This window comes from Otolemur garnettii, unplaced genomic scaffold (genome assembly GCF_000181295.1).
Source record: "Otolemur garnettii isolate 467f Iridium unplaced genomic scaffold, OtoGar3 scaffold00297, whole genome shotgun sequence".
Classification (NCBI taxonomy): domain Eukaryota; kingdom Metazoa; phylum Chordata; class Mammalia; order Primates; family Galagidae; genus Otolemur; species Otolemur garnettii.
In genome coordinates this window covers 549,232-561,397 of record NW_003852692.1, presented here as the reverse complement: position 1 = coordinate 561,397, position 12,166 = coordinate 549,232, and the positions used below count along the sequence as shown (strand labels likewise).

The 12,166-nt window shown below is 42.5% G+C and overlaps 1 protein-coding gene and 1 pseudogene across 2 annotated transcripts in view; one reads left to right on the top strand and one right to left on the bottom strand.

Annotated features, from left to right (window-relative positions):
• LRCH1 (leucine rich repeats and calponin homology domain containing 1) overlaps positions 1–12,166 on the top strand; it is a 201,422-nt gene that overhangs the window by 68,797 nt on the left and 120,459 nt on the right. The window lies entirely within an intron of this gene.
• On the bottom strand, positions 4,415–4,739 carry LOC100957607 (annotated as a pseudogene).

The following is a 12,166-nucleotide window of genomic DNA, read 5'->3' as shown; positions in this document are numbered from 1 at the left end:
TTAGTGATTTCAGTAAAGCAGCTTTGTTTTGGTGTCATACTGCTCGGTGAGCTGAAGCCTTTTGGGAAAACGGCATTTGGGGAAAGACCCCTGGTGTCATAGCTGATCCCACTGGCACGTGTCCCAGAGTAAGCGGGGCTGGGAGCTTTCAGCGTAGTGAGAAGACGCTGGTCTGTCATTTGCATGCACTGTAATTGGGCAAGTGGTTTTAGGCTGAGCTGTACATTATACTTCCTTGAGAGCAGCTGGTGGAGGGCTGCGGATTCCATATGAGCTGGGGACCTGTCATCTGGTGTGTTCAGTGCAATCCCGCCTCATCTTGGGAGCAATTTCTTCTTAATGACAATCATAATGCACAATGTTGGTGCAAGATAATGCTTGTGGTTCTTAGAATGTACAGACTGCGTAGGGGCTTTGGCATAAAGGTAGTAGTGGTAGGGGAAGGCACATGTTTACTAAAAAGTATTGTAATGAGAAGGCAAGTATTGTGCAACGTAAGGAGAGCCACGAATAGGATTAGTTTAAGAGTCTTAAATAAAATGTCCATACAGCGTTAGCTTTTTTAGTACCAATAAGGCAGAGCTTCCTGCATAAACAAACATTTCTCATCCTTGGAGGGTCACTTTTTGTTGTTGCTTGTTGGTTGTTTGAAGTCAAACAGCCAAGTTAGAGGTATGTTTAAGCTTGTCATGTCCCTTAGCAATTGTGCAAATACAATCATTCTTCCCTTCACTGCTGCCCCACCCCCTTTTCTTTCTTTGTTTTTTTTTTTTTTGTAGAGACAGAGTCTTACTTTATCACCCTCAGTAGGGTGCTGTGGCATCATACAGCTCACAGCAACCTCCAACTCCTGGGCTTAGGCGATTCTCTTGCCTCAGCCTCCTAAGTAGCTGGGACTATAGGTGCCTGCCCCAACGCCTGGCTATTTTTTTGTTGCAGTTTGGCCGGGGCCAGGTTTGAACCTGCCACCCGCGGTATGTGGGGCTGGCGCCCTACCCACTGAGCCACAGGTGCTGCCCTTACCCCCTTTTCTTGACTCAAAGAATAATTTAGGCAACCATGTCTCTGTTTTCAACTTGCAATGAATTTTCTGCAAGGCTGAATTTGTATAAGATTATAAGGTTTGTGGACAAAATAAGGGCCTCCTCTGTCTGTTTTGTTCTGCAGTGTTTGGTTTGACTGGTGTGGAGTTTGGGAATGGAGGCATCCCATGCCTCCTTAGGAAAGGCACTTTGAGGACCAGCCAGGACCCACTTAACTTAGCTTCATCTTCGGCAGTCCCTCAGTCTCTCCCATCTCTTACACATCAGTGTTGGTTAAGACTCAGCTACTGCAGTTGATCAGTCTCCATTTTCAGGGGAATGCGCTTTCACTTTTCCTGGGTGAGAGAACATGAATGCCTCTTACAATGGAGAGTTTGCTGAGATTTAACGGGGTCCCTTCATTCATTATAGGGAATGAATGAAGCATTCAGAATTTCCATTTTGAGGTTGTCTTGGGATAGGGGAAGATTGGGCAGGAGGGGCCAGGGAGATTCCTTGCAGAGTTAGAGTTCAGCTGTTTATTCTGGTGACATGATCTGTTTTAGTCAGGATGAAGAAAAAACACTAACACCTTCATGGGAAAATCGCAATATTGTGAGCTTAGTTTGGCAACACCATATATGTTAATTACTTTTTCAAGGTGTGCATTTTAACCCTTGACACAATAATCCTTACTTGTGGAGGGGAATTTTGTATTAGGCAGATCCATTACACCATCACTGTGACATTTTATCTTGTTTGAATTCCCAGCCTTCTCCGTCGAAGGGCTTATAGATGCCCTGTCGGTATGTTGAGCTTGGGCTTAGGTGTTTCCTTCTTTCCTGTCTCCTTCAGTCCTAGTGAGGAGTCCCCTCTTCCAAACTCTTCTGACATCTTTTGCATATCTCTGTATTCCACCTGTCTTTTCCCATGGAATAGATCACCCAAAACCGTGGCCTAGAACAATGCTATAGATTGTATTTATGCACCTCCACCCACCCCCCCAGTCGTAGTTTAAAGCCCAGCTCCAGTGTGATGGTGTTAGAAGATGAGGCTTTGGAAGTCAATTAGATCATGAGGGTGGGGCCCAGGTGAACGGGATTAGTGCCCTAATTAAAGAGCCTTCAGAGAGCTCCTTTTCCCTCTATCACATGAGGACTCAGGAAGAAGACAGCTGTCTATGAAGCAGAAAGTGAGGCCCTCATCAGAAACAGAATCTGTTGGTGCCTAGATCTGGATTCCTCAGCTTCCAGAACTATGAGAAATAAATGTTTGTTGGTTAAGCCTCTCAGACTATGGATGGTGCTTTTATATCTTCCTGTGCTTTAACATACAGGTCTTATATGCAGTAATGTTCTACATAATTTAAGGAGTGGTGAACTGGAACCACATCTTTTGTGTTTTGATTACCTTCTTTCTTTTTCTTTTCTTTTTTTTTTTTTTTGCAGTTTCTTGGCGGGGGCTGGGTTTGAACCCACCACCTTTGGCATATGGGGCCAGTGCCCTTCTCCTTAAGCCACAGGTGCTGCCCAGTTGATTACCTTCTTTCTAATTAAATTTTAAGCCTGGGAATCTTGATAATGACATATGATATGCACTATGTGTAATATTGGATTTGACTTTCATTAGACTAATTTTAGCTCTTTTCATGTGCACAGATGGATGGTAACAGCTCTTTCTAAACCTCAGTCCTTGTGATTATGTTATACTATTAGTGATTGTGAGCAGCACGGGGATGGCAAAAGTAAAATTTGTTCTAAGGCTGTGTTGCCCTTCTATTTTTAAATTCAGGACCAGACAGGAAGAGGGATATATATTAGTATGTCAAATACACAGCCATTATCCCCATCAGTGGGTTTATGCAACATTTTTTAAAACAATGAAAACGAGTGAAAATGATTATAATATCCCGACTTTCCTGACTTCCCACTTTTATTATAAATGAGATAAACACCGGGTGGTATTTTCCTTTAATTTTTTTATAAGTACTCCTCAATATTTGAGGGATGGTTTTGCATTTCCAAGTGCCTCCTACGTCTTTTAGTTAGAGAGCATGGTACAATGGGAGAGACTTTGGCTTTGGAGTCTGATAGACCTAGGTTTGCATTTCGGTTCTGTCATTTACTTGTAAGTATACTACTTGGAAAGACAAGAAATAATAACACCTGTCTTGTACCATTTGGAAAGATTCAGGTCACCTAATTAACCACAGTTTGAGAATGTACGTATGTATACACTTTTTTTTTGACACTCAGTCATCTTTAATTTCTTTTTTTTTTTTTTGAGACGGAGCCTCAAGCTGTCCCCCTGGGTAGAGTGCCATGGCATCAGGCTCACAGCAACCTCCAACTCCTGGCTCAAGCGAGTCTCCTGCCTCAGCCTCCCAAGTAGCTGGGACTACAGGCGCCCGCCACAACGCCTGGCCATTTTTTGGTTGCAGCCATCATTGTTGTTTGGCGGGCCCGGGCTGGGGATTCGAACCCGCCACCTTAGGTGTATGTGGCTGGCGCCTTAGCCGCTTGAGCCACAGGCGCCGAGCCCATCTTTAATTTCAAAAGACTGCAGTAAATGGAATCTGTACTGATTTAACATTAGGCATGCACCTCTACCTGAAAGTGGTATTCGTTTTTTATTGGCCTAAATCTTTGTAACTTATTCAGGCACATTTAAAAATTTTTTGTATCCTGCTCTACAGGGTAAAGTTAACTTCTTCCCTGTAATAGTCTAGTAATGAGAATTAAGTTCACTGGCTAGATTCCTTTATAATTAAAGGCCTCTACACTCTCAGACTGCCTACAATACTTGAGACCATATTTTAATATAAATCACAGTCTAGGGAGGGAAAGACTCTAGAAAGCTGAAGTCCACTGTCTGAACACTCCATAGATCTTTTTTCCCTAACAATGATAGTCAAACCCTAGATAAGGAGGCCCATAGTTCAATGCCAAATTATCCTTCTTCCACTGCCATTCATTCTAAAAGACACAGTGATCTTCCTAGAAACCTGAAAAGAACTCACACAAATGAGAGATTCTACCTACATGGGCCCACTATCAAATTATAGAAAGCAGTTCCCCTGTCATAATTACAGGAAGCCGTCAATGGGATGTTGAGAAGAGCAGAGTCCCACACATAGTAATACACATCTAATAGTTTTCCATTCATCTCTCAATTATTTTCACAAGATTAGCATTAAAATCATAACCAAATCACATTTAATCCCCAAGACCCTCCCCCACAAAAATTGGTCTTCGTTCATTTTCAGATGATATGATGTTTCAAGAATGGCGACAGGTGGGAGCCAGTCTCTCCATAGCCATTTGTTCAGTCATCCCATCAGCAGCTCTTCATTTCTTGAACTACCTTCCTCTTCCAAAGAGGTAATGCAGATTTCACTCAGAAAGGCTTTCTGAGAAGACTGGCCTGGATTTCTGGGTCTGTTCCAGTCAATTCAAGATGGATTGGCTTATATCAACGAAGCGCTCAATGCTATTCACAAAACAGGCCTCAGCCTGACTGTCCAGCTTTGTGGTCCAGGCTCGTCTGTGTGCTTCACCTAACAAAGTTTGGTCATCTGGTGCACCAACTGCTGGAAGTGCTGCTTCTGAGTCTCCACCTTGATGAAATGCTGCATCTGAGGGTCCACGGCTCCCAAACCTGCCATGGAGGAAAATGAAGTGGAATCCATCCCAGCACGACCACTCATGCCTGGACGAACTCCGCACCAACTCACCATCCTTCACGTGTCCTGTATACACAGTCTGATACTAACATTTTGGGCGTAAAGCGTCTGCGTGATTCTGTGTAAGCTGGTATTTATAAATGTAAAGGTGATGCAACCTAAATCATCGTCCTGGGAACTGAGGGAGTGCAAAGGGATAGTTCTATTTCTAACCTTTTGGCTTGGTATCATATAATTTTATGATGGATTTTTATTTGACAGAGAAAAACTAAGGCTAAATGAATTATTATAAGGCCATTATAGGCAGGGTTAGAGACTTTGTCCAATGCTCTATTGGCGTCTTATGCCACTGCTTGCCCTACTGTTTTCCTGATCTTTCCCTCTTCTCCTTCCTGCCTTTCAAATCTTGCCTCCCCCAACACTAGTCTGTACCCACAAACACACTCACAATGACATTCACCTAGAAGAGGACGCTGGGTTCAGGCTCCTTTCCCGCTGGAGGCTGCCATCACTGTTCCTGGCTAGATGTGTTTCTTGGTGTTGGTCACTTGCAACAATAGCATATTTCAGAGGGTTAAATATAATTCTTCCTTTCTAGGTTTTTGTTTTTATTCATAGTTTTTAGATCCACACGATATCTTTGAGTTATCCACATTATTTTCTCTTTTTCTCAGTTTTCATGACCTCTATTACCATTACAGGTGCTATAAGTAAATATACATATTCCTAAAAAGCTCATGTTCTGCAAAATCATGCATTCATAAAACCTGGCTTATGGGAAATACCAGGTTGGGGCCAACCACTTTGCAACCAAAGCACTAATAGAAACAATAAAAGCCATCGTAAAAACAGGCGCATGCTTCAGAAGACATATTAAATTCCTCCTATATAAAGACACATTTTCATTAAGTGTGACTTTAACTTGTTAAAAAAGTGTGGGGCTGCTTGATAGAAGGAGTGAGGAGGGATATAAATAAGGCTGGTGGATATTGGGAAAGAGGGAGATGCACAAAGTGCTGCAAGACTCTTGCAAAGAGAATGGTACAGAAGGCACGTCTAAGCCACAAGGTCAGCAGACTCAGACTGAGGGGAACAGAGTTGACTGTGTGAGGTTCTCTGTTCAGCTTCTCTGTGTACTTTGCATCCAACTGCTGTTACTTGGAGATACAAAATAGCATGTGTGGGGACCGATCATAGATGAACCAACATCACTTCTGGGTTATGGCACTGCTAGTTCCCTTTGGTCAGTCTAATTCACATTATAGAACATACCACATAGCCAGACAGACAGCATCCAGCCCTGTTACTGCTAAACATCACGGGATGTGCACACTGGGTTATCCAGATAGTAAGTCTTTAAATTATTTTGAATGTATTACTCCTTCTGGATTTGACCGTGAACTCTCCCGGGAGTTCAGGGAGATTTTGTGGCTCACTAAATCTTACTGAACTACAGTAAGTAAATAAAGATATCTCAGAGAGCCTTTCCCAAGAACTTTTAATACTGTGTTCCTGGTAAGCTATGGATGACATATGAAAAAAGTCCAAAGACAAAGTTGTAGAACTTCTCAGGGACAATATGAATGAGGAGAACAGCAAAGCAAACTGATGAATCAAGGATAAAATCCTTCCTGGGGGAAAGACACATTTCCCCAGCTTATACAGTGGTACCAATGAAAACTGATTGTCTTCTTTGGGTTTGTAGCCTGTTTTTGTCTTTTATTTCTTAGTCTCACCAGTTATTTTTATCTTTTACTTTCTTATTCTAGTACTATAGAAATATAGTTCATGTTATCATATGTGCCAATCAAAAATAAAAATAAGCATGATTAATGGGTCTAACTGCAGAATGTGTAAAAGGCTTGAAAATGATGGAGAGCAGCTGGCTGCGTCAGTGGGTATTTACTGGCGCCCCTTGCAATTCAGCCTCTGGTTCTGTCTTCACTGAGTCTCTCCAGCATCCTAAGGGCGTATTTCACAGGCACTTAGTGGAGCCCTTGACTTTGTGGAGGGCTCTGTGGTACTGCTGCCAGATAGGCTGGGAAATGGTCTTTGTGCCTTTGGGTCTGTGGAAATGGGCAGGAAGGACTAGGAAATGGGAGCAGACGGGACTGGAAAGTGGGAGCAGGCATACAAATGAGGAGCTAGCAATGCGGGTTGGAATTTGCATCCCCTGTCACACCCATTACAGTGAACCTCAGTGTAAGGGCCACATGAACCTCAGTGTAAGAGCCCTCGCCTGGTCCACCTCCAGGAGGCATTAGAAAAGGCAGACATCCCTTACAGGTGATGGAGCAGAGGTTTTCCCCTGGGGATGGTAATTTCAAGAATGGACAGGTTTGGAGTTATGTGGAGATGAATGGCTGAAGGTGGGGAAGCAAAGTGGGGCTCAGGGGGAATTCTGGACAAGGGTAAGATAACAGATATTCCCTAGGGCTTGTGAGGATGGTAATTACGATGTTGGTCAACAGCATTCTTAGAAACACAGGGCAAACCGATTGACTTTCTTTTTCTTTTTTGCTGTATTCTTGCCACTCACTCAATGAATGCTCATTGAAAATTGATGATAATGGCCATATGGAAAGTCCCAGAGCTTATGGAGGACTTGGGTCCCTGGGGCATAATCAGTGGGTGGAACAGCAGATGGATGGGGCAGAATATTGTTCTCTTTCTTCCAGTGACAGTTGATTATAAGTTATACAGATGAGCTTTCTCCTTGTGGCCCTCGCTTCCAACATTATGGGCGGTTACCACTATTATTACTACTTCCTCGGCCTCCTGATTAAAGGACGATATTGATTATTTAGATTTATCAAGGGTGAAGTTAGGGTTTTATAAATCAGGGGCATCTGAATGTAAAGGCTTTCTTCATTTAGCCTGACCTGCTGTACAAGAATCCAAGGCACCTTCACTTCATTCTCTGAAGTCTCACAATTTGATAAGAACTCTACCAAGCAGTCGGTTCTCTTTCTCATCTCCTTCTCTGCCAGGCTTTTGTGTACATTAAGAAATTGGGACTGGGAAAGGACTGCATTGTTTGTTAGAGGGAAATTATACTCTGCAGTGAGGCTTTGAGTACACAGGGAGAGGTGCATTTTGACTTTCCTTCCTTTGTAAAAGGCAGCTAAACTGATATCCAGAACAATGGTGAGAAAACACTAGTTAATTTAATATATGAAAGGGGGCATAATAAGAGGAGGTGGGCAGTGTTGCTGGGAGGCATTTGTAGGTTCTTTACAACGTAAGTGGTTGGGGAGATCTGGTTTTCTCCTCAGCTTTCTGCAATCCCACCCTCTCCCTTCTAATTCTGCCTTCAAGGAGAAATGTGGCTGCTAGATCTGGGAATCTTTCTGTCTGAAGGCCACTGGCAGACCTCAAGATTGGGATCTGCCCCGTCTCCCTTCCTCTGAACTCTATTTTAGATCCGCAGTAAAGATTTGAGGCTTTCTGCAAGCTTTCAACTCTGAGGTATTTTGGAAAACTGTAATTTTATTTGTTCTCCGCCGTATGCATGTGGTTTCTTAAAACACGAGTGTGATTATTTTCTGTACCCTTGGCATAGCAAACATTTCCCTCACACTGCAGGCTCTGAAGAAGTGCCCTTGGCACGCGGTCTCCTTCGGAATGCTTGTCTGGAGTGGCTGTCTCTTACAACGAGCCGACTGGTTGCAATTTTGAGGCTTAGTGGAAAGATGGCTTCCAAACTTGCCTTGGTCTTTGTCTCTCATGGATTCAGCAGCCAGACGTGCTCTGTGCACTGCATGTTTTCCAGAAAACCATGAAGTACTGTTGAGTTATTATGAAACTTAATTTGATGATAATGAGGCAGGTCTGTAAAATAGCACTTTGGGTAATTTTATCCATAAAATAGCAATTTGTGGAAGACCATTAGTATATAGCATTGACTTTTGACGCTTGATTATTTGGGTTTGAGTCCCAGCTTTTCCACTCTTTTTCCTTGTTATTTTATCGTTTCTTTTTACTGTTAAATTCTTAATCTACCCATTTAAGGTTGGATCTAGCTGTTTATTCCTTTTCTTTTTATCTTTCCTTTTTTTTTTTTTTTTTTTAAGAGATAGGGTCTCACAGTGTTGCCCAGGCTGGCATGCAGTAGTCTGCTCATAGTTAACTATAATCTTGTAACCGTGAACTCCTGGGCTCACGTGATCTTCCCATCTCCGCTTCCCAGGTTGCTAAGGACTATATTTTTTCTTTTTTTCTTTTTTTGACATGAAGTCTCATTTTGTCATCCTCAGTAGAGTGCCTTAGTGTCACAGCTCTCAGCAACCTCAAACTCTTGGGCTGAGCCACCTAAATAGCTGGGACTACAGGAGCCTGGCTAATTTTTCTATTTTTAGAGACAGGGGTTGTGCTCTTGCTCAGGCTGGTTTCAACTCCTGAGCTCAAGCAACCTACCCTCCTTGGCCTCTCAGAGTGCTAAGATTACAGACATGAGCCACCAGACCCAGTTCCCTCCAGCTAATTTTTAAAAACTTTTTGCAGAACTTGTGTTTCCCTGTATTGCCCAGGCTGGTCTGGAACTTCTGGCCTCAAGCAGTCTTCTAGTCTTGGCCTCCCCACGTACTAAGATTACAGGTGTGAGCTACCATGCCTACTCTAAAATCTGTTAAAGATTTTTATGGTAAAATATACATAAGAACCGTTGTAACCATTTTTATTTAGCTGTACAATTCGGTGGCATCAAGTACATTCACAACTTTTCTCCTGTGGGTTAGAGGTTACATTACTTTACCTTTCTGTGTCTCCGTTTCCTCTTCTCCAAGAGGGAATAACATTCCCATTCAATTGTTGTGAGATTATGAGTTAGTTCGTAGAAAACACTCGGTGTCCATAGGACGTGGTAAGTACTCGGTAACAGTGGCCGTGAAAACCTGTGTACCAGCAGGCCTCCATTTCCTAAGAAGCATTTTTTAGCCTGGTGCCCTATTTATGTCCCATACATTTATATAGGTGGTGGCAGCTACTGTCTATTGAATCATGGTGGAGACCTGGAATGTTCCCATCATAAATATTAGACAGTTTTGCATCATTTTTGTGTCTGCTTTAGCATGGTACTAATGTGCAGTTTTAACTTCAGGGGAAGAAGGAGATTTTCCTAACAAATTTGAATTTCAGATTGTTTGCAAAGCAACTAATAATGAAAAGATAAAACCTATTTAGTCTTTAAGTTTAAAACATTATGCAAGAAGCTTGAGTAGGGTCAACTTCTGAATATATTCCTCAAACAGCACCTCTTTTCAGAGTTTTTAACCAACACTCTTGTTTTTTTTTTACTGTGAGCAAGAATTGCTTGTAATTCATGAAATCTGGATGAGTAAACTGTGTGATCAAGATGAGAGGAAAAAGAGAAGTCTCAAGAGACTAAGCCTTTTGTTTACACTGACGTGTTTTAGAAATGATGTTTGACAATATATCAGTTAAATATAGTTTCTTAAATTATTTAGATAAACTGCGTTTCTGTTATTGCTTTTCGTAAATAATGTGAAATGTTTTCTATTTTATTGTCAACAGTTTTATAATTTTTTAATTTAGCAAGAAGTTTCCATGTAGATCTGTGAGAAAGGATTTAGAAACCCTCTGAAATAAATAAACTGTGACTAGTCTTAAAATTCATTGTTCACAATGGAATATACTATATTCAGCTGCCATCACAAAAATGTCTTTCTTATTCCTGCTGCCCTAGTTAAACATGAACTTTAAAAATTGGAAAATCAGGCACTTTGTAGACAGTTCACTCTTTGTTTCATATTTTTGGGCTAAGGAAAAAAAAATTGCCCAAGGAAGTATTTCTGGAAGGAGTCTAACTTCTCAATCACTTTGGTAATTTAGCCTACAGTATTTTTGTTGTTTGGAGAATTGATAGTGACCCTAAATATAGCTGAGTGAATGCTTATTTCTAAAGCTCTTACCGTGTTTGATTCATAACAAGTGAGTGATCATGTAGCAGTTAAATTCTGTCGTGGATACACAGTTGGCCAGCGTGTAGAACGCCCTCACTGTCACTGAATTGTGTAGTAAACACATGGCTCAGACTGCTATAGTGGAAATAACATTGGATTTTGGTTCAGGGGGGTCTGAATTCCAGGACTTACCATGGCCTGAGAGCCGTGGCTCCAGCCTTCACGTATCAAGAAGTTGTGATGGGAAAAAGAAAGGCTGTTGGCTGGAAGTTTCTTTCCTAGCTCATTTTCTTTCTTTCCCCATTTTTCAAGACTTTCCAGGGTGATGTCACCCATGACCACTCATATGCTGATGTCTTCCAAGCCTGTATTTTAGCCAAGACATTTCTTATGGGTTCCAGATCAATCTGATGGTCAACAGACCCTCTACTTAGTTGTTCCATAGACACCTTAAGTCAGTGTGTCAAAAGGTAAACTCATGATTCTTCTCTTCCACCATCACCCCCAAACCTATTTCATTCTTGCCTTCCTTTTGAGCAAGTAGCATTCTTCCAGGCATTCATCCCTGCCAGAAATCCCCAGACACCCCCAGTTCTTCCTTCCCCCCCTCACTTTCTGTATTTAATTAAGTACAAAGCCCTGCCAGTTCGACCTCTCAGATGCCTCTCCTGGCCATTCCTCCTTTCCTTGTCACCTGTCTTCACCTTACTTTAGGCTCGCCTCATGTCCACCTGGATCTTTGTAGTGACTGCCTCCAACAGCTGGCTCCATGGATCCCTGAGCGTCAGTCCCATGTGCCTCAGCCAGCCATAGCAGTTCTAAAGAGCCACCCCATCCCTCTGGGTTTATCCAGCCTGCACCTGTTAATCCGGAGTGGATTTTCCACTCTGCCCTGGCCAGCTCCCAGAAACCTCACAGGTCAATTCCTCTTTGAAGACTTTCTCAACCTTTACAGACAGAGCCGAGTTTGTTTTGTGTTTCGTTTTTGTTTTTCCAGAGCTGAGCTTTTCCCTGTGCTGATCAGTATAATTCATTGTGCCTTTTCTTTGTTTACCTGTCTCCCTCTCTGGTCAGATTCTGAGTTGCTTGAGGTGGTGAACTTGGTCTTAACTCATGTCTGTATCTACAGTGTGTCTAGGATGGTATGGCCGTAGCACAGCAGACACCCACACATGACTGAGAGAGTAGGTGGATGTGTAGGTGGTTTTTCCTGGGATGGGAAGTGGTCGGGAATGTCCCATGTAGCTGGTATGAGGCTTCCTCCAACATCCGTGACTTACTGCTAAGCAGGCTCACAGGTGGTGACTTTTCCCAGCCCTCCCCACTTTGATACGTGCTATGGGACCAGAGCCATGTGTGTATATGTGTGTGGGTGTGGGTGTGTGTGTTTTACTATCTCCAGATTGAGCTCTGCAGAATATAAACAAATGTGTGTATATATGTCTAATTATTATTGTCTCCAGATTGAGCTCTGAGTCTCCAGATAGGCAAAGGTACTGAAGCTGGACAGGACCAAATGCCCACACTGAGTTCCACCCGTC